A 20,513-nucleotide genomic window follows, 5' to 3' on the forward strand; every position below is an offset into this window, starting at 1 on the left:
CCTTTTCTTATGGTACTCATTTATGCTGAGTAATGAAATAAAAAGGACTGCAATTTGGCAAATCTAAGATGAAGAAGCTCTGTTTTATCCTTCCTTCAAAGTCATGTTGTTAGAGTGCTCCTTGCTGACTTTTAACTCTTGAACAGCACAACACCTGAAGCTGCTTAGAGGGCCCTCTGCCCAAAGAGGGCAGCACTAGAATCATCTCCCCCTCGCTCATCTAGTAAGAAACCCCTTGTTGTGAACAATGACCACATCATTCTCTCCCTTCCTCCTTTTTTCCAAGGAAGACTTGACTCAACCTATTATTACCACTTTAACGATGGGGGAAGTAAAATATGATTTCAATGAAAACTCAGGGAGGGAAAGCTTCACAAGGGAAAATTCACAGGATTGAAATAACATTGTGTTCTCTTCTTTAACCAAGTGTGCCACTAACTGTACATGCCTTTCATGTGTAATGCAAAAAGACTGGATCTTATGGCACAGAAAACCCATAAAACACTTGAACAGGGGGTGGGAACTCCTTTTGGCTTTCGGAGATGATCCTTGTATCACAATTTTTGAGAAGGATGCTTAATTTTTAGATGAAAATATTTTTGTAGTAGTAGTAATAATAATTAATAATTTTATTATTTGTGCCCTGCCCATCTGTCCCAGCTACTCTGGGTGGGTTCCAACAAATATAAAAGCAGAATAAAACATTAAACATTACCAAGCTTCCCTATACAGGGTTGCCTTCAGATGTCTTCTAAAGGTTATATAGTTACTCATCTCCTTGACATCTGATGGGAGGTGGAATAAGGTGGCAGCTTTGCTTGCAGAATTAGCGATATCAGATCTTCAGCATAGTGTCAGGAAACTATTATTATTTAATATTTGATGTCATATTGTGTTTTAATTTGTTGGAAGTCGCCCAGAGTAGCAAGGATAACCCAGTCAGATGGGCAGCATATAAATAAGGAATTATTATTATTATTATTATTATATTATTATTATTATTATTATTATTAAATGAACTTTGTTGAGGCTACTGCACTGTTCCTCTGGCATATCGCCCTCCAGGAGTTTTATTCAACAAAGAGCTTTTTTTGTGAATAAGGAACAATGACGTGCTTGAGGCGATCTATAAGAGCTCTAGAGCAGGGGTCCCCAAACTAAGGCCCGGGGGCCGGATGCGTCCCAATCGCCTTCTCAATCCGGCCCGCAGACGGTCCGGAAATCAGCATGTTTTTACATGAGTAGAATGTGTCCTTTGATTTAAAATGCATCTCTAGGTTATTTGTGGGGCCTGCCTGGTGTTTTTACATGAGTAGAATGTGTCCTTTGATTTAAAATGCATCTCTGGGTTATTTGTGGGGCATAGGAATTCGTTCATATTTTTTTTCAAAATATAGTCCAGCCCCCCACAAGCTGACTCCTGCTCTAGAGTCTAGACTTAGGTAGTTGTGCCCCCTTGTACCAACCACATACCCACACAGTAATTTCTGAAGTGCCACAAGGAATTTATTTAGGGTGATCAATGTTTGTGTGCTCCACCAGCTGTTGCAAATAACTGGCATGATGAAGAACAGAATTGAAATGGAGAAAGTAGGAATACAGTTTCATGGTGGAAGAATATCTCATGTATGCTTGCCTGTAAACATTCCCATGTCTTGATTCGGCATAAATCAAGAACAGTGCTGTTGCATAAAATGAAACACATTCTCTTGCCCTTAAAATTATTATTAAAATTATTAAGAGGAAACTACGGTACTTTGAGGATTGTGTTACCTTCCATCCATGGTCTTCATTATTCTGCAAGCCATATGTCACACAAGACAAATGCCAAATATATATTGAGGCCTGCACAAGTAGAAGTGGAAGGAGGCCACACTTCTAACTCCCTTACACAACAATGTTGTGAGTACCCCCACCCTGATCCACAGCAACATTTTTTTAAAATGCAGTGCCACAAATAATAATAAAAAAACTTTGAACTGAATCTCTTGCAATGATTGAAAGCCTGAACTCAGTCTTGCTGCTTGCAAAACCCACTAGGGATGAAAAGGACATTGATGAAGATGGTATTTAATTCCTAGAGGAGCAGAAAACATTTTCTTCATATTCTCAGTTACACCATCTTACCTGACTCCAGATATGTAGATGTCATGATATTGTATACATTTCTGTCTTTGGTTCCTGCGGAGCACTGTGGGAGAAGCGGGGCTTGATGGGACACTGCCCTGGCTGGGAATCTCAACTTTTGAACTCAAGGAAGAAGGGTTTTTTCTAAGCTTTCTGACCCTTTTGATGTAGTGGGAATGCTATCACTTTCGAGCTGTAAAAATCTGGCATTCCTGCGATAAGCAATTTAGGGAGGATGGCTCTCTGTGAGAGGCCTGAGAGTCAGGAAGTTAATTGCTCTCTGGTGTGAGTAATGAGTTAACGAGAGGCACCTGTTTAATATCACCAATTGATGACTGAAGTCAAAAAATTGTCAATTGTGGATTGGTCTATTTGAATGAAAATCAATGATGATTGGGTATCTATCTGTAATCCCCACGTGGGACTAAGGTGTGCCTCAGGGATATAAGCTCCCACTGAGAGAGTGTTAGTTACAGGTAGGTAGCCGTGTTGGTCTGAGTCGAAGCAAAATAAAAAAATTCCTTCAGTAGCACCTTAAAGACCAACTAAGTTTATATTTTGGTATGAGCTTTCGTGTGCATGCACACTTCTTCAGATACACTAGAAACAGAAGTGTCAGACCCTATATATATGATGAAGTTAAACAACAGATCAACAGAGCCAGACTGATACCTAGGGAGAACCTGCTGCAAGACAGACCCAAAAAAGAAAATAACAGAACACCACTAGTCATCACATACAGCTCCCAAGTTAAAACAGTACAACGCATCATCAGAGATCTACAGCCTCTCCTGGACAATGACAGCTCCCTTTCTCAAGCTCTGGGAGGAAGACCTTTCATTGCCTAAAGACAGCCACCCAATCTTAAACAACTCCTCACCCACAATAATACAACCACCAGACTTAACATGGACACTGGTACCAGAGCCTGCAATAAACCCAGATGCCAACTTTGCTGCCACATACACCCGGACAACATCATTACTGGCCCCAACAACATCCAACATACCATCTCAGGACTATTTAATTGCTCATCTTCTAACATTGTGTATGCCATCAAATGCCAACAGTGCCCTTCAGCTCTCTATATTGGACAAACAGGCCAAACCCTACGCCAAAGGATAAATGGACATAAATCTGACATCAGGAACCATAAGACTGAAAAACCAGTAGGAGAACACTTCAATCTCCCAGGACATTCTATACAAGATCTCAAAGCAGCTGTTTTATTACAGAGAAATTTCAGGAACAGACTGGAAAGGGAAGTTGCTGAATTGGAAATCATTACCAAGCTTAAAACCATGGAAGCACCTGGGATGAATAGAGATATCGGATTCTTATCTCATTATGCATGATCAAGCTTTCTTTAGCACCTCAGCCCAGGACTAATTGCAGCCATCAGCAGCCATTAACACCCATCTACAGGTTTACCACTCCCATCAGCCCATCTCCCATTCCCACCCACCCCCACCACCCTCTGTATATATATAGGGTCTGACACTTCTGTTTCTAGTGTATCTGAAGAAGTGTGCATGCACACGAAAGCTCATACCAAAATATAAACTTAGTTGGTCTTTAAGGTGCTACTGAAGGAATTTTTTTATTTTACTGAGAGAGTGGTCTTTGTTCAACACCATGGGCGGGAACCTCTGTCTGTGATGTTTGTTCCATTGTTGCCAGCTGATCGCCGGACGGCTCTAAGTTACTTCTGCCTACGGGAGAGATGTGACTTTGATTTAAGTCTTCTGAGTAAGTTAGTTGCTTTCTTGTTTTAACTATTGCAACCCCTTTTGTGAGAACTGCTTTTTACTTTGTTATATTTTGTAACCTTTTGCTAAACTTGTTTACTTAGCTATTCTTATTAATAAATAGTTAAAAAGGATTTTTGTTCAGTTTGTCCTTTCTTGAGCCACAGTACTAATTCTGGTTCCTACGCTGCTTGGGTCACCTACCAGACCTGTGTTAAAGTAAGAGTTTGCAATTTGCTGGTAAAGGCAATTGCTGGTGGCAGCTACTGTGAGTTAATTTCGCTGTTAGCCCACCCGGTCATAGCTTAGTCGTCCTGAGACGGGGGTGCCAGCCCGACTCTGGAGGGAGGTGGGTGGCACAGGGTGAAGGACAGACGAAAGGTGACTGGGGGCTAACATGACAGTAGACGTAATGGATTCTCTAAGGAATAGGAAGATACTACTTCTGTTCAGACACGACAAATCTGTTCATTACTAATGTCCATCTTCTGCAGTTATCAAAAGGATTGCAATTAATTCTGCTGCTTGCAAGATCCCCCCTGGAGTTCCAGTACAAATCAAATAACAAGCTTTCTGAATATTACTATAAATATACCCCAAACAATCCAGAACCAGCAGAAAGGAATCAGGGACTGTTCAGATGTTCACAGATTATTTCTGTTACATTAAGCTTTATATTGCTGATATTGAGCCTGTCAGCAAGTGCAATGGAAATTCATGTCAGACTGTTTGTGTACATTAATGCAGAGTCTGATGCTGCGGGTGTAGAAAGAAATAGATAAATCTGTGTTTGGGGGACAGATTTGCATGAAGGATGGGGCTATTAGTTCCATTGCTGCTGCTATGTCTGCCTCACATTGCATGTCACACTCAGGTTTTTCAATGTTCAATGTTACATTCCCTGCCTTTTAATCCCAAATTTTATCTTTCAGGAGATTTCATCTATGGAGGCATTATTAATCAAAATTCTTTCCCTGAACCTCCAAACAACTTCAGCAGTTTTCCTCAAGGGCCAACACCAAACTACATGTTCGTATATGGATTTCACACACCCCTGTAATATATCATAGTGTTTTCTGTTGCTAGACCTCAAGACACATCTTTATGACTTTTGACAGGAAACAGATACTGCTGTGGAAATTTGCAACCCTGATTCTCACTGAGTTATATAATGCATTGGAGACAGCGAATGTTGTGAGGATTTGAAACATGATCTGATTTCCATTGTATTTTATTATTTATATTTTTCTTTTCTTATAGTTTTTAAAAGTAAATATGTGTCAATCCTCCAACCTCACTTTCATGGGAATAGGGGACGAATTACAGATCAGGAAAAGTTGGCGTAGCTTAGTTTCCTTGAGGTAGTGAAGGAGTATATCACCCCACAATTTTCCATTTCAAACACATAATGATGATGCTTATAGCAGCTGGATGCACACTTCACAGGTTACCACATGAGCTTCTATGTTGTTCCTGTAAAATTTCTGGCTGGGCATCCAGTTAAAACTGTCACTCAGATATTTCAATTTTTGTGTGGCTATTCTGAGCATCCAGAATATGAAGTCATAATGTTCCGAACCTGTAAAACTGGGATATGAAAAAGCACCCCTTGGCCACCTCCTGTAAAGTAAGGAAAAGCAAAGTACCTCTGAAAATGTTGGTGAAAATCATGACCTAATCTTTCTGATTGTTTTCTTTTTGCTGTAATGGCCACTGACCCCTATCACAAAACATAGTAGATATGTATAAATGAATAATTAGAATTATAGAGTTTCACAACACCTCTTTTAGGGTAGCACCTGCAAATTACCAGCACATCCTGGCTTTGGCATTTGCAGTCAAGGAAATCAATGAAAATCCTCAGATGTTACCCAATATTACACTAGGATTCAAGCTTTATGCCAGCTACTTGAGTCAAATTTGGACTTATCATTCAGCTATGCAGCTTATTTCACCCAAGGACAGACTTCTTCCCAACTATAAGTGTACTAACCAGGACAATCTGTTGGCCATTATTGAGGAGCTGATCTCCGACCTCTTCCACCAGATACCAGAGATTTGGGGGATATACAAGATTCCACAGGTAAGATGTGCACAGAGTGGACAAAAAGAGGGTACTCAATGAGTGAAATCATGGTGTGGAAACTGTTGTGTATTGAGTCAAAGGATTTTATATCTGTATTATTATTGTCTGTATTTGCATTAGGATAAAGTAACTGCCTTTTGGTTCCAGAGGGTACAGCTACTATTGGTTCATTTAAGCTGCTGTATTTGGATCCTCTGTCTTATTGGTTTCCTCCAAAAGGCAGCACTGTGATTGCTTGATATTGTTCCCTCCAAAATGTATCCCTTCCTAGCTAGTCCCCTGTCCCTATAAATGTAGCTTTCCTCTCCTCAGTCTTCAGTCTTGTTCACTTTAATAAAGAGCTGTTACTAGAGAACTGTCTCCAGCATGTTTTGTCAAGAGAGCTGAAATCACAAACCCCACGTCACAACAACTGGCGACGAAGGTGGGATCCGGAATGCTGAGGAGCGGTTAAACACAACCCTGCCTCAGAGTCCGGATTGCAGCTGAGAACAAGACTCACTGGCCAGCTGAGAAGACGACCCTGCCCGCTAGGACAATGGAGAGTCCAAGGGTATTGGAGCCCTTCCAGCTATCAGAGCCCCACACATGGGAAGACTACGTCGAACGCTTCGAGTTCTTTGCAGTGGCTCAAGGGATCACCGATGCCAGCAAAAGAAGGGCCACATTCCTGAGCTACTGTGGGCCCGAGACCTTCAAGCTGGCCAAGGCATTACTTGCTCCAGCGAAGCTGAGTGAGACATCTCTCAAAGATATTCTTGCCTGCCTAACAAGCCACTTGGCGCCTACTGAGACCAAGATGGCCCGGCGGATGGAGTTCCATAAGAGGCAGCAGCATGCTGGGGAGTCTGTATCCACATTTCTGGCTGAACTCCGGAAGCTCGCTCAGCACTGCGGCTTCCAAAATCTGGAAGAGACTCTCCTGGATCGGTTTATTGGTGGTCTGAGCAGCAAGAAAGCCAGAAGACGCATCGTGGCTAAAGAAGAGGTTACCCTTGCTTCAGCCTTGAAAGAGGCCACCGCCACGGAGAATTATGAAAGAGAGGAGCTTGATGCCAGTCGCAAGGCCACTAAGCCACAGATAGAAGTTGCGCATGCCATGGACGAGCTAGAGGCTACTCCGAGCCAGAACCCAGTCCGTGGGGTCGAGTCGGTGCGTCAGGCCTGCACAGTGCACAGAGATCGCCGAGGCAGTTGCCCAGGTTGTGGCGGAAACCATGAAAGGAAGAGTTGTCGTTTCAGGGATGCTATCTGCCGGACGTGCGGAAAGACGGGTCACATCGCCAGGGTCTGTAGATCGGCGGCGTCGGGAGCGACAGGAGCACCTAGACTGGAGCATCGCAGACCGCCCACAGCAACTCGTTTTCTAAAGGACTGCCACTACGTAACGGAGATCAACGGGAGGGCCGTGCAGTTTCCAGCGCAAGGCAAGGCACACGTCAAGGTGAAGATTGAGGGTCAGCAGTGCGACATGGAGGTGGACTCCGGATCCGCATTCACCATCGTGTCGGACCAGACCGCGAAGACATTCTTCCCCAGGGGTAAGTTGCCCCCTCTGGAACCCTTTCCGGCAACCTTGCAGTCGTACTCAGCAGGCCGCATCCATGTTATGGGAATGTGTGCCGTGAGAGTACAGTTCTGGGACAAACAGGCTGTACTCAAACTGGTGATTGCGAAGGGCAGTCGCCCCAGTCTCCTGGGCACTGACTGGTTCCCTGCCCTGGGACTGAGTATCTCAGGGCTTAATTCAATCCAAACCTGCCCTGAGATGAGCGAGGTATTATGCAAGGAATTTGCTGGTCTCTTTAATGGAAAACTGGGTTGTTATAAAGGGCCCCCAGTTGACTTCGAGTTGGACCCCGGGGTGGCTCCAATCCGACTCAAACAAAGGCGAGTGCCATTTGCACTGCAACCCAAGATCGAGGCAGAGCTGGACAAATTGGTCAAGCAGGGAGTTCTCTCACCCGTGGACTCTGCTAAGTGGGAGACTCCAATCGTCACACCCCTTAAAGCAAATGGGGAAGTCAGGATATGTGCAGATTACAAATGTACTATCAATAAGGCACTCAGGGGAAACTCATACCCCATTCCAGTCGTATCACATCTGTTGGCTAAACTGGCTGGGGGCAAGGTGTTCGCCAAAATTGACCTGGCACAAGCTTACCAACAGCTGCCAGTAACCCCACAATCAGCGGAAGCACAGACTATTGTCACACATAAAGGGGCGTTCAGAGTTAACAGATTACAGTTCGGAGTTTGTGTGGCCCCAGGGATTTTTCAAGGGCTCATGGAACGCCTGTTAAGAGGTCTGCCGGGGGTCTTGCCATTTTTTGATGATGTTTTGATTGCTGGAAAAGACCCACAGGAACTGGTTGCGCGTGTCCGTGCAGTGTTGCTCAAGTTCAAGGAGGTGGGGTTGCAACTGAAAAAAGAAAAATGCAGTTTTGGGGTGCCAACTGTGGATTTCTTGGGGTTTAAAATTGATGCATCAGGCATCCACCCCACAGATGCTAAGATTAAGGCCATCATCGAGGCGCCACGACCACAGAACAAGACGGAGTTGCAGTCATTCCTGGGACTTATTAACTTTTATCATTCGTTCTTACCCCAGAAAGCTTCGGTAGCTGAACCATTACATAGACTATTGCAGAAAAAGAATGTGTGGCGATGGGGGCGGGAGCAGCAGAAGGCTTTTGACTCCTTGCGAGGAATGCTGAGTAGCAGGAGCGTCCTTGCTCATTATGATGAGTCAAAGCCGCTGGTCCTGGCATGTGATGCCTCTCAATACGGTCTGCGGGCTGTGCTGAGTCATAGGGAACCGGATGGGTCGGAAAAGCCCATCTCTTTCTATTCCCGTACGTTGTCGCCCACAGAGCGCAACTATGCTCAAATTGATAAAGAGGCACTGGCTATTGTGTCCGGAATCAAAAGGTTCTATGATTATTTGTACGGTCGCCATTTCTCCATTGAAACGGACCACAAACCACTGTTAGGGTTGTTCAACCCAAACAAACAAACGCCACAAATTCTCTCCCCCAGAATGTTGCGTTGGTCAATATTCCTGAATGGGTTCCAGTACACCTTGACCCATGTGCCGGGGAAACAGTTGTGCCATGCTGATGCGCTGAGTCGATTGCCCCTTCCTGGCGGGAGCAATGAGGATCCTGCTCCGGCGGAGCACATTATGATGCTAGAAACACTTCCGGGGGCTCCTGTAACAGCTACGGATATAGCTGAGAAAACTAGGAAAGATGCTGTTCTCTCCCGTGTGCTCACTTGGGTGGGGAGGGGGTGGCCAGGTGGTCCGCATGAAGAAAAATTCAGGCCTTATGCGACAAGGCAGCACGAATTGTCCATGCATAAGGGTTGTCTCCTATGGGGAGATAGGGTGATCATCCCAGCACCACTGAGAAACAGGGTTCTTGAGACGCTTCACATGGGACACCCGGGAATGGTCGGGATGAAGTCGCTAGCCCGATGTTATGTGTGCTGGCCTGGAATGGACCAGAACATAGAACAATGGGTACGAACATGCAAGGCATGCCAAGAGGTGCGGCCAGAAGTGGCCAGAGCACCAGTCCACTGGTGGGAGCAGTCCAGGACTCCCTGGAGCCGGCTGCACATAGATTTTGCTGGGCCATTCCAAGGGAAGGTCTTTTTGGTTATCGTTGATGCATATTCCAAATGGTTAGAAGTGGCGATGGTCCCTAGCATGGCATCAGCTGCCGTAATCAAGGTGTTGAGGCAGCTGTTTGCTACCCACGGGTTACCTGAGACCATTGTATCAGATAATGGGGCAGCTTTTGTATCCCAAGAATTCAGGGCATTCTTGGCTGATAACTTTATAAGAGGGGTCACATCCGCGCCCTTTCACCCATCCTCCAATGGGCAGGCTGAGCGCATGGTAAGAACAGCCAAAGAATCCATTGCGCGCTTAATGGAGGGTAACTGGTCGGCTCGCATTGCGCGAATGTTATTTTTGCAGCATGCGACGCCGTGTACTGCGACGGGCAAGTCGCCAGCCGAGCTGCTCTTAGGTAGAAGACTGGTAACGGTGCTGGATTATGTCCACCCAGATAAAATGCCAAACCGTAATTCAAGAGCAACCCCCCAGGCTGAGACTGACACAACAAGGTATCTCGCCCCTGAAGATCTGGTCTGGGTGAGGAACTATTCACGAGGTCCGCGGTGGGTGGCCGGTGTGATCACCCGGGCTAGTGGACCTGTGTCCTATTATGTGACCTTGGAAAATGGGCAAGTTTGGAAGAGACATATAGATCAGCTGAGGCGCCGGGCGCTCAGCAGGGAGGAGTCAGATAATTCATCCCTGGCTAATGACCCACAGCTGCAAGACCAGAGTGAAAATGGTCCAGAGGTACAGTCACCAGGGGCTTCAGCAAATGAACTAGGGTCTGCTAGTCCTCATGATGACGAGGTACAGGTCGGGGACCCTGAGATGTCTGGGACTCCATCTGTTCCTGATGAAACCCCTATAGCAGCCCCTCCACCACAGGTAACACCCAATCCAGAACCTGCAACACCTGTTGTCAGGAGATCAGGTAGAAGTTGTAGGACCCCACAGTACCTGAGGGATTACGTCTGCTGTGCTCACTAGGGGGGGAGGGGTGTTGTGTATTGAGTCAAAGGATTTTATATCTGTATTATTATTGTCTGTATTTGCATTAGGATAAAGTAACTGCCTTTTGGTTCCAGAGGGTACAGCTACTATTGGTTCATTTAAGCTGCTGTATTTGGATCCTCTGTCTTATTGGTTTCCTCCAAAAGGCAGCACTGTGATTGCTTGATATTGTTCCCTCCAAAATGTATCCCTTCCTAGCTAGTCCCCTGTCCCTATAAATGTAGCTTTCCTCTCCTCAGTCTTCAGTCTTGTTCACTTTAATAAAGAGCTGTTACTAGAGAACTGTCTCCAGCATGTTTTGTCAAGAGAGCTGAAATCACAAACCCCACGTCACAACAGAAACAAAGATCTGTGCATTATTATTGGCCAGTGTGGCAGTGAGACAAATCAGAAAAGAAGCAGAATTGAGACTGTGTGGATGCACTGGTAGGAGTGCTGGATTGATTTCACTGATTTCACTGATTTCACACAGCCCTCACTCGATTGCTGCCCTGGCTCATCACTCCCTGTCCAGTAAAGCTTGAGTGAAGATGGTTTTAGGAGGCTTGCTGTTGATGCTCTGTCCCACCGCACCATAAATGAATGACATGCATTTAATGCAGGGGTCAGCAAACTTTTTCAGCAGGGGGCTGGTCCACTGTCCCTCAGACCTTGTGGGGGACCGGACTATATTTTTTAAAGAAATATGAATGAATTCCTATGCCACACAAATAACCCAGAGATGCATTTTAAATAAAAGGACACATTCTACTCATGTAAAAACAGCAGGCAGGCCCCACAAATAACCCAGAGATGCATTTTAAATAAAAGGACACATTCTACTCATGTAAAAACATGCTGATTTCCTGACCGTCCGCGGGACGGATTTAGAAGGCGATTGGGCCACATCCGGCCCCCGGGCCTTAGTTTGGGGACCCTGATTTAATGCAAGAAGCAGATATTCATTCTGAGTACAGCAGTTTGCTTGTTTTGTTTAGTTTGATTTAAACAGCAATTTTCTGTCTTTAACCTTTCCATGGAAAACAAGTCCAAAATAAAAAAATCTGACAAAATGCCACATATATTAAAACAAACAGCAATGGGTGAGGGAAGCAGAAGAAGGTATTTCAGTAATCTAGTAACAAGGAAATCACAACTGAAAAGAGATGCTATGTTTAGGACAATTTGGAACTCTGAGCAGCATAGTTTGTTGGTGGAAATGATAAGCAAGGATTACTCTCTTAGTCTTGCTTAGTGAGGGTAGTGTCTACTAAGATTTGCAGGGCCATTTACAGAAGCTTCTATTTCTATTGGCACTGGATTAGGCCTCAGACCAGAATAACAATGAGGAATGAGCTCCTCTTGGAGCTTCAAACAATAATGATTAATCAAAGGAACAATAATGGCCGTGAAATTTTTAAGGCCAATTTTATGAAATAAAATATAAGATTCATGGTGTCTGAACAGGGCACTAACCTGTACACATTGGAGTCATATTTTTGACTTAGCTCATATCTGGGGCTTCTAATGCTAAGTGTTTAAAAACAGGGTGATATGCACATTGTATTATATATACAAACCTGCACTAATCTTGAATTTCCTCATCATCACTGCATCTCCATTTATCTTTAGCTCCTGTGTGGTTCAGCTACAGTAATGCCTGAGGAAACCAAGCTGCTCTCTTTCTACCAAATGGTTCCTAGTGCAGTTGATCAGTACAAGGGGATTCTCCAACTGCTTCAGCATTTCAACTGGAGATGGATTGGATTCTTTCCTGAGAATGGTTTGTGCAGAATATGCTTCCAGAATATTCCAAGAATGGCATTTGCTTTGCTATCATGGAATCATTCACTAGTATAACTTATGATGACAGCCTGGAGACTTTTATGAAAGTTCGACAGAAATTTTATTATAAAGTCATGAGCAGCAAAACAAATGTGTTGGTGTTTAGTGGGGATGCACATTCCATGGCTGCACTGTCATGGATATTAAACCAGCCATTTAAAGGTACAATGGAAAATCCCAAAGGCAAAGTTTGGATATTGGCAATTGGAATGGAGCTGAAATTCTTTGTCACAACAAGCAGTTGGTATATACAAGAGTTCCATGGTGCTATATCATTCTCACTTCACTCGAATGAACTTGCAGAATTTCTAGAATTTCTTAAAAGCAGAAGCCCTTCCAGCTCTGATGGAGATGATTTCATTAAGGACTTCTGGACTCATGCATTTGGCTGTACATTCCAGGATTCTGTTCTAGGCAATGTGAGTGGGAGAATTTGCACTGGGGAGGAGAAGCTGGACAGTTACAATGCATGTAACTGGCGACAGCTACAGTATCTACAATGGTGTCTATGCTGTAGCTCATGCTCTACATGCCATGCATTCAACCACATTGAGAAACAGGGCTATCATGCTGGGAGGGAGAAGGCAATTGCAGAATCAGCAGACATGGCAGGTAATGGGAATGAACCAGGAGTGCTGCTGTCCCAATTTGAGTAAACCTGAAGCTAGAATTGCTTTAATCAAGCACGAATAGATGTAGATATATTTTTTTTCTCCATTGGGAGAAAGGTTGGGAGATGTTCAGGGCAGTCTCGAGCAGGTCGGGCGCCCTGGCGCTGAGGGGCGGAGATCGCTCCGGCGCCCCCGCCCTCGCAGTGCGCAGCATGGCTTTCACACGGCTTTGCCGCGCAGCGCCCTGCGCCACTGGGGCTCTGCCTAGAGCCGGCCCTGGAGATGTTCATTTCTGTGCAGGCAAATGTGGGTCCAATCAAGAACAAAGTGCTGTACATATCTATATATATTGCCAAAGAAAGAAGATCTATGGCAGGCATCCCCAAACTGCGGCCCTCCAGCTGTTTTGGCCTACAACTCCCATGATCCCTAGCTAACAGGACCAGTGGTTGGGGAAGATGGGAATTATAGTCCAAAACATTTGAAGGGCCGAAGTTTGGAGATGCCTGATCTATGGTTTAAGAAACAATGAGATTTGTGTGGAAATGGAAAAATAAATGCTTATAGTACCCAGAGCAGAGCCATTTCACTTAATTAACGTGCAGGCTCACCCATGCTTCCCCTTCTGTCATACCTTGAAAGCACAGGTGCAAGCAGTTTTCCACACTTTCTAGGCACTGATCCAAGTGGGAATACCCACTCTTTAGCTATAGATTGGAAATCCAGGAAAAACCTGAATTGCTGTTTGCTCCAATTAAGTGCTGAGGATTGGTTTTTCCCAAATGAAAGCAGCTGAATAATAGGAAGTGTGGATAAGCTTTAAGTTCATCATGCCCATTAACTTCAGTGGACATATTCTGCATATAACTAGCCTTGGATACAACACAGAGTTGTTTCTTTTTTTATTTCTTTCCTTTACATATTGAGGGCTCTCAAAGTGGGTTGTTACTTAAAAGAACAACAATAAAGTGTTAAAAGTAATTTGACAATCAGCCATAGTAAAGCAATATTCCTATAAAAATAAGGGTGCAAAACCTATAGCCAAAAGGCCAAACTTGCTCCACCAGGCCTCCCAATTTGGCCTGCAGGGTATCTTTGGCAGCCACACTCACCTCTACACCTTGTATCATACAGTCCTTTAGGTCAGAACTGGTAAGGACAAAACTTAAGAGGAACAAACAGGAGCTTATTATGGGGTCCTGGTTATTCCTTTCCAAGAGAAAAGCTGATCATAATAGTTCACCAGCTTCTGGGCAGTGGGGTTGTCCTTTGCAATGAAGCACAACTGTTTGAACCTCTCCAAATCACTATCCATCTTGGCTTTCCCCTTTTAACCCAGCTTCATCAGTTCCTGAAATCTGTGACATTTAACAACAGTGCGGGGGACAAGATAACCTTTGATCAGAAGGGAAACCTGGTTGAAGGATTTGACATTATGAATTTGGTTACATTCCCAAACCAATCCTTCATTAGAGTAAAAGTTGGAGAGGTGGATCCCCAAGATGAAGCTTTGACTATCAGTGAGGATGCTGTAGTGTGGCACAGTTCATTTAACCAGGTAAGACTTTCAAATGCAAGTTTTTAAATGGGAAGGAAATTATTCCAATAACATACATCTGAAGAGTAACATTCTCCTCTCTTCATATTTTGATAGACACGGCCGCTTGCTTTATGTGCCGTGCCCAGTGCCAACCTAGGAAGAATAGGAAGGAAGGGGAGCCGTTTTGCTGCTATGACTGCATTCCTTGTCCAAAAGGATGGATATCGGACCATGAAGGTGAGGGTTGTTGTCAGAAATAACAGCTATAAACTAGAGCAGGAATGGGTGAGCTGTGACCCTCATTATACTTTCATGCGGCCTTTAACCTACTTTGAAAAGCTCTCTGCAAATGATTAGTTGATATATTTAGCAACAGTGATTTCTTCCTTCTCTGAGATGGGAAAGGAATAGGCAGCAAAAAGAAATGAGTGTGACATGAATCATCACTTATGGCTCCAGCCCTGTCCAAAACTATATTTGAGATGTGTGGGGAGCAATGCAAATGGATAAGTTGTGAATGTGTTAGCACACTAACACAGCTAATACAGAAAGATTTTGTTGTTTAGTCGTGTCCGACTCTTCGTGACCCCATGTACCATAGCACGCCAGGCACTCCTGTCTTCCACTGCCTCCCGCAGTTTGATCAAACTCATGTTCGTAGCTTCGAGAACACTGTCCAACCATCTCATCCTCTGTCGTCCCCTTCTCCTTGTGCCCTCCATCTTTCCCAACATCAGGGTCTTTTCCAGGGAGTCTTCTCTTCTCATGAGGTGGCCAAAGTATTGGAGCCTCAGCTTCACGATCTGTCCTTCCAGTGAGCACTCAGGGCTGATTTCCTTCAGAATGGATAGGTTTGATCTTCTTGCAGTCCATGGGACTCTCAAGAGTCTCCTCCAGCACCATAATTCAAAAGCATCAATTCTTCGGAGATCAGCCTTCTTTATGGTCCAGCTCTCACTTCCATACATCACTACTGGGAAAACCGGAAAGATTAGATAGAGCTTAACACTCTCTTTGAGAAATGTTTTCCATTTTGGGATACAGACTGCATTCATTTTCTAAATCTAGCAGCAAATTCTCCAGTTCTGAAGCCGAAAAGTGAACAAACACAGAGCAAAAATATAGACACACACCTTCACATGCTCTCAGGAACGAGGAGTTTGAATACTGTTGTCTGAATTCCTTCTCACGCTATAGCATGTGGAACCTGTGCTGAGGTTTCAGCAGTGAGATGATTGTAATCCAGTGAAGCACAGTAGAGAGGGAATTTTGCTTTATATTTAACTATATTAAGGTTGCTGTTCTACAGTGTTTTAGCAATATCTATGGGAAAATCTAGAGGAGGAATCTAGGAAGGAAACCATTAATGAATTTGGGATATTGAAACCTGAAAAAAGTACTGGTATATGTGAGCCAGATTAGGAGTTGACACTTAAAATGATTACCCTTCTTCATTTCAAATGCAAAAGACTGGACCCTATAGCACATAATTTACACAGAACACTTCAACAGGTGGAATTCACTTGTGCTGTTTGGGGATGAACCTTACATTATTTTTGTGGGGACAGAGGCATCATTTGTTTTAAGCAATTCATCTTCTAAAATTTGAGAAAGCTGCAAACATAGTTTACAGAACTAATAGCCATCAAGCTTTTATCATAGTATCAAAACTATCAAAATTAAGGGTGATTCATTAATTGAGTTACTGCACTGGACTTATGAGTCAGAATTCCATAAATCTATGGTCTACATCAGTGGTGTCCAAACTTTTTTCAAAGAGGGCCAGATTTGATGAAGTGATGGGCTGTGGGAGCCAACCAAAGGGCCAACCAAAGTTGTTGAGCTTTTTTTAGGATTGAGCTTTTTTAGGGTTGGAGTTGTTGAGCTTCTTTAGAATTGCAGTTGTTGAGGTTTTTTTAGGATTTTACCCCAGGAAATAAACTTCCACAGGGGCTGGATTAGGCCCCTGAAACAGACTTTGGACATGCCTGGTCTACATGGAGCACTGAGGGCATAATTCTAATGGTTGCTTTTCTAAACCAATATGCTCTTCAATAGCTTCAGATATTTATTATTGAAAACAAATGTAAGAAAAATGTGTAACTGAATTTCATGATTTTACTAACTACCTTTCTGTTTTGCTAAGCGCAGCAGTTCTTTGTGGTTTTGAAGGATAAAAAGCACTCTTTGAGATGAAGATCAATAGTTTTATTCATGTACATCAAGAATAAAGCATAGCAAGGCACATCTCTAGTCTGCAGAAAGCATAATTGAGTGGGTCTCATTTGGATGGTAGTTTCCAAAGGATGATGTTTGGGGAGTACTCTTTGGCCCTGTGAAGCCTTTGATGAGGGGTTCCTCAGGGTTCAATTTCACCCTTACGCTATTTAAAATCTACATGAAACTATTGAGTGTGGTTATCCAGAGTTTGGGAGCACATAGCAATATGCTGATGAAACACAGTTCTACTTCTCCTTTGCATCTGCAAATATGTCTGTGGATGTGCTGCACCGTTGTCCTGCCTTGGTAATGGGTGAATGAGAGCCAATAAACTGAAGTTCAATTTAGATAAGACTGAGGCACTTATGTGGGCGGTTCCCTGCACCGAATGGATGGGAGGTTGCCTGCTCTTGATGGGAATACAGTTCCTCTAAGGGAACAGGTACTTAGCTTGGAGGTACTTCTGGAAACATGAGGGTCAGGCATCCTCAGTGGCATGGAGTGGCTTCCATCATCTTACACTCCTTTGTTGGTTCAAACTGCCAGAAAGCAATGGAAATGGTTCCTCAAAGCCAAGGTGCAATGCCTCTGTCAGCTCTGGGTCTTACCTCTCATTTCCTTACTGGGTCTTCAGGGTCCCTTTTGGTTAAAGGTGTCATTCTCATATGGTTCCCATCATATAATGCTGCACTATAACAGAGTTAATTGGAATATTTCTCACATATGTAAAGTATACGTTGTTGTTGTTTAGTCATTTAGTCGTGTCCGACTCTTCGTGACCCCATTGACCATAGCACGCCAGGCACTCCTGTCTTGCACTGCCTCCTGCAGTTTGGTCAAACTCATGTTCGTAGCTTCGAGAACACTGTCCAACCATCTCGTCCTCTGTCGTCCCCTTCTCCTAGTGCCCTCAATCTTTCCCAACATCAGGGTCTTTTCCAAGGATTCTTCTCTTCTCATGAGGTGGCCAAAGTATTAATATACGTTACTAGTCTTAATATTTCTTATGCATTCCTGGAGCTCTTTTGTTGTAAGAAAGTCTCTTGGCTTATCTGTCACTGATAACCAGATTTTGGTTTCCCCAACTAGCGTATTACTTCTCTTACCTAACAGGCATATGACCTTCTACTAGTTTCTACTAAATAATTGCTTATTATACAAATTCATATGAAAAATTGGAATGTTACGGTACATATAATTATAAAATGATGATTCATTACAAGGAGCAAGCGATGTGAAGTCCTGGCCTGTTAGGCATTAGAAAGCAGCAAATACTGATATAATCCAATTCCTCACCTTTGAGCACTCTTCCACATATTCCAAGCCAATGCCAATGAATAAATATAGGATTTCCAAATCAAGTTCCCGTACAGATCTACAGAACCTTCTAAATATTCTGTCATCATCAGGATGTAAATTTCACACACCTTACCGTACTTTATTGAGTGCTGAATGAAAATGTTTTCAAGGGCTCATACTCTTACACACAATAAAAATTGAGTATTACGGTATTATAAATTTACCTGAGATAAACTTTCTTTTTCATTGCAAGGCTCTTGCTGATTCTAAGGCTCTGCTCAGTCACAGAAGTTCATCAATGGTACAAGTTGCAACTGATCACTGCTCAGAGTACCACATTTCACAACAGGAGCTCAATATGTAATATATGAGTGAAAGGAACAGTAACATGTTTGTCAGTTTTGCAATTACAGATTTCCTCCACTGTAAACCAAGTCATAAATGGCACCTATAACTTGATGTGTTTGTATATTTACCCTACAACTTTATTTTATTTTTCAGACATGCTTGAGTGTTTCCAATGTCCAGATGATCAATATGCAAACAGGGACCAGAATGCATGCGTTCCCAAGACTGTAACTTTCTTATCTTATGAAGAACCTCTGGGTGTCAGTTTAACCACTTGTGCTCTTTCATGTTCCTTGATCACAGTTCTCATACTAAGAACATTTATAAAGCACCACAACACTCCAATAGTCAAAGCCAACAACTGCGATCTCACCTATATACTTCTCACCTCCCTTCTGCTCTGCTTTCTTTCTTCCTTGCTATTTATTGGCCGACCTAAAACGGTGACATGTGTCCTCAGCCAAACTGTGTTTGGCATAGTCTTCTCAGTGGCTGTTTCTTCAGTGTTGGCAAAAACCATCACTGTAGTTCTTGTTTTTATGGCCACACAGCCAGGATCCAGCATCAAGAAGTGGGTGGGGAAATGATTGGCCAGCTCCATTGTTCTTTCTTGCTCCCTTCTCCAAGCAGGCATTTGCACAGTGTGGCTGGCAACCTCTCCCCCCTTCCCTGATACTGACACAAAGTCAACAAGTGAAGAAATCATCCTGCAATGCAATGAGTCATCCCCAATCATGTTTTACTGTGTCCTGAGCTACATGGGCTTGCTGGCCCTTCTCAGTTTCACAGTGGCTTTTTTTGCCCGGAAGTTGCCTGACAGTTTCAATGAAGCCAAGTTCATCACTTTCAGCATGCTGGTGTTTTGTAGTGTTTGGTTGTCCTTTGTTCCAACCTACTTGAGCACCAAAGGAAGATACATGGTAGCTGTGGAGATCTTCTCCATCTTAGCCTCCAGTTTTGGGTTGCTGGGTTGCATCTTTTCCCCCAAGTGCTACATTATGTTGTTCAGGCCTGAGCTGAACACTAAGGAGAAATTGATTAGGAAGGGGAAACAGTGAAGATATAGCCTTCTTAATTGCTCATTCAACTCTTCTTCGGTGTCTTCCATAACTCATTAGCTTTCCCCAAAGTTAAAACAAGTTGGTAGTGGGAATTTCACGTGTTGTAGCATTGATCTATTGAAGCAAAAGAGAGAGAAAATAACCAAAAAATTATTATGGCATGATATTTTGTTTACACAAGCCTATAGGTTAGTTGTAGTGGAATGTGTTTGTTTAAAAGCATATTAATATAACATGGATGATCATATTCTGTAATTCTTTTTCACCTCTGCATTATTACATTTATAACTATGTATTTTCAAAGTACGGCATATCACTCAGCACGGCATATCACTCAGATGTCTTCATTCCTGCTTATGTTATCCTCATAACAACTCTGTCATACACAGGCTACGAATGTTGCATAAAATTTATAGTTCATGATATGACAGAGAAGAAGTAAATTCTAACTTTAAAGTTTTTTGGAAACTTTTCCTCATATAAACTGTTACACATGTATGTACCTATATTTTCCTATGACCCTAAAGACAATGTTTCTTTGAGAGTTGAAATCTTGCATACGGTTCAAATTGCTCACTGCTCTCGATATATGTATTAGAGAATTTGGGAATTCACAGGAATTAGAAAGGGTTAGATAAAATAACAGAGAATCCACTTATTAAAGAGAGGCTGGGGAAAATTGAGTTTAGCATTAGGCAATGCAGTGTAGGATAAATTCATTTGTGCCATTGTTTTTCAATCTGAATTGCACGCCATGGAAATAGCAGGTCCTACACATGTACCTTTGGCCTCTGCTTGTACAGTTGTGATATGGACACATTTCCATTTGTACAACCCGATAATGTGGACAATAACCTTGATAGTGATACCAACCATGTATATGATTAATCCTTGCACATCCTTGTTGATTATGGCACAGGCATAGCGGGGGTGGGTTGCTGGGGCTATCGTCCCAGGTGCATTAAAATGTGGTGCAGCAATCCTTTTCTCTGTCCTTCAGATTACTGCAG

The 20,513-nt window shown here is 43.3% G+C and overlaps 1 pseudogene; it reads left to right on the plus strand.

Moving 5' to 3' along the window:
• Positions 1 to 1,993: 1,993 nt before the first annotated feature.
• LOC132593116 (vomeronasal type-2 receptor 26-like) lies at positions 1,994 to 19,500 on the plus strand (annotated as a pseudogene).
• The last annotated feature ends 1,013 nt before the right edge of the window (positions 19,501 to 20,513 follow it).

The sequence above is a fragment of the Zootoca vivipara genome, chromosome 12 (assembly GCF_965207765.1).
Source record: "Zootoca vivipara chromosome 12, rZooViv2.hap1.1, whole genome shotgun sequence".
Classification (NCBI taxonomy): domain Eukaryota; kingdom Metazoa; phylum Chordata; class Lepidosauria; order Squamata; family Lacertidae; genus Zootoca; species Zootoca vivipara.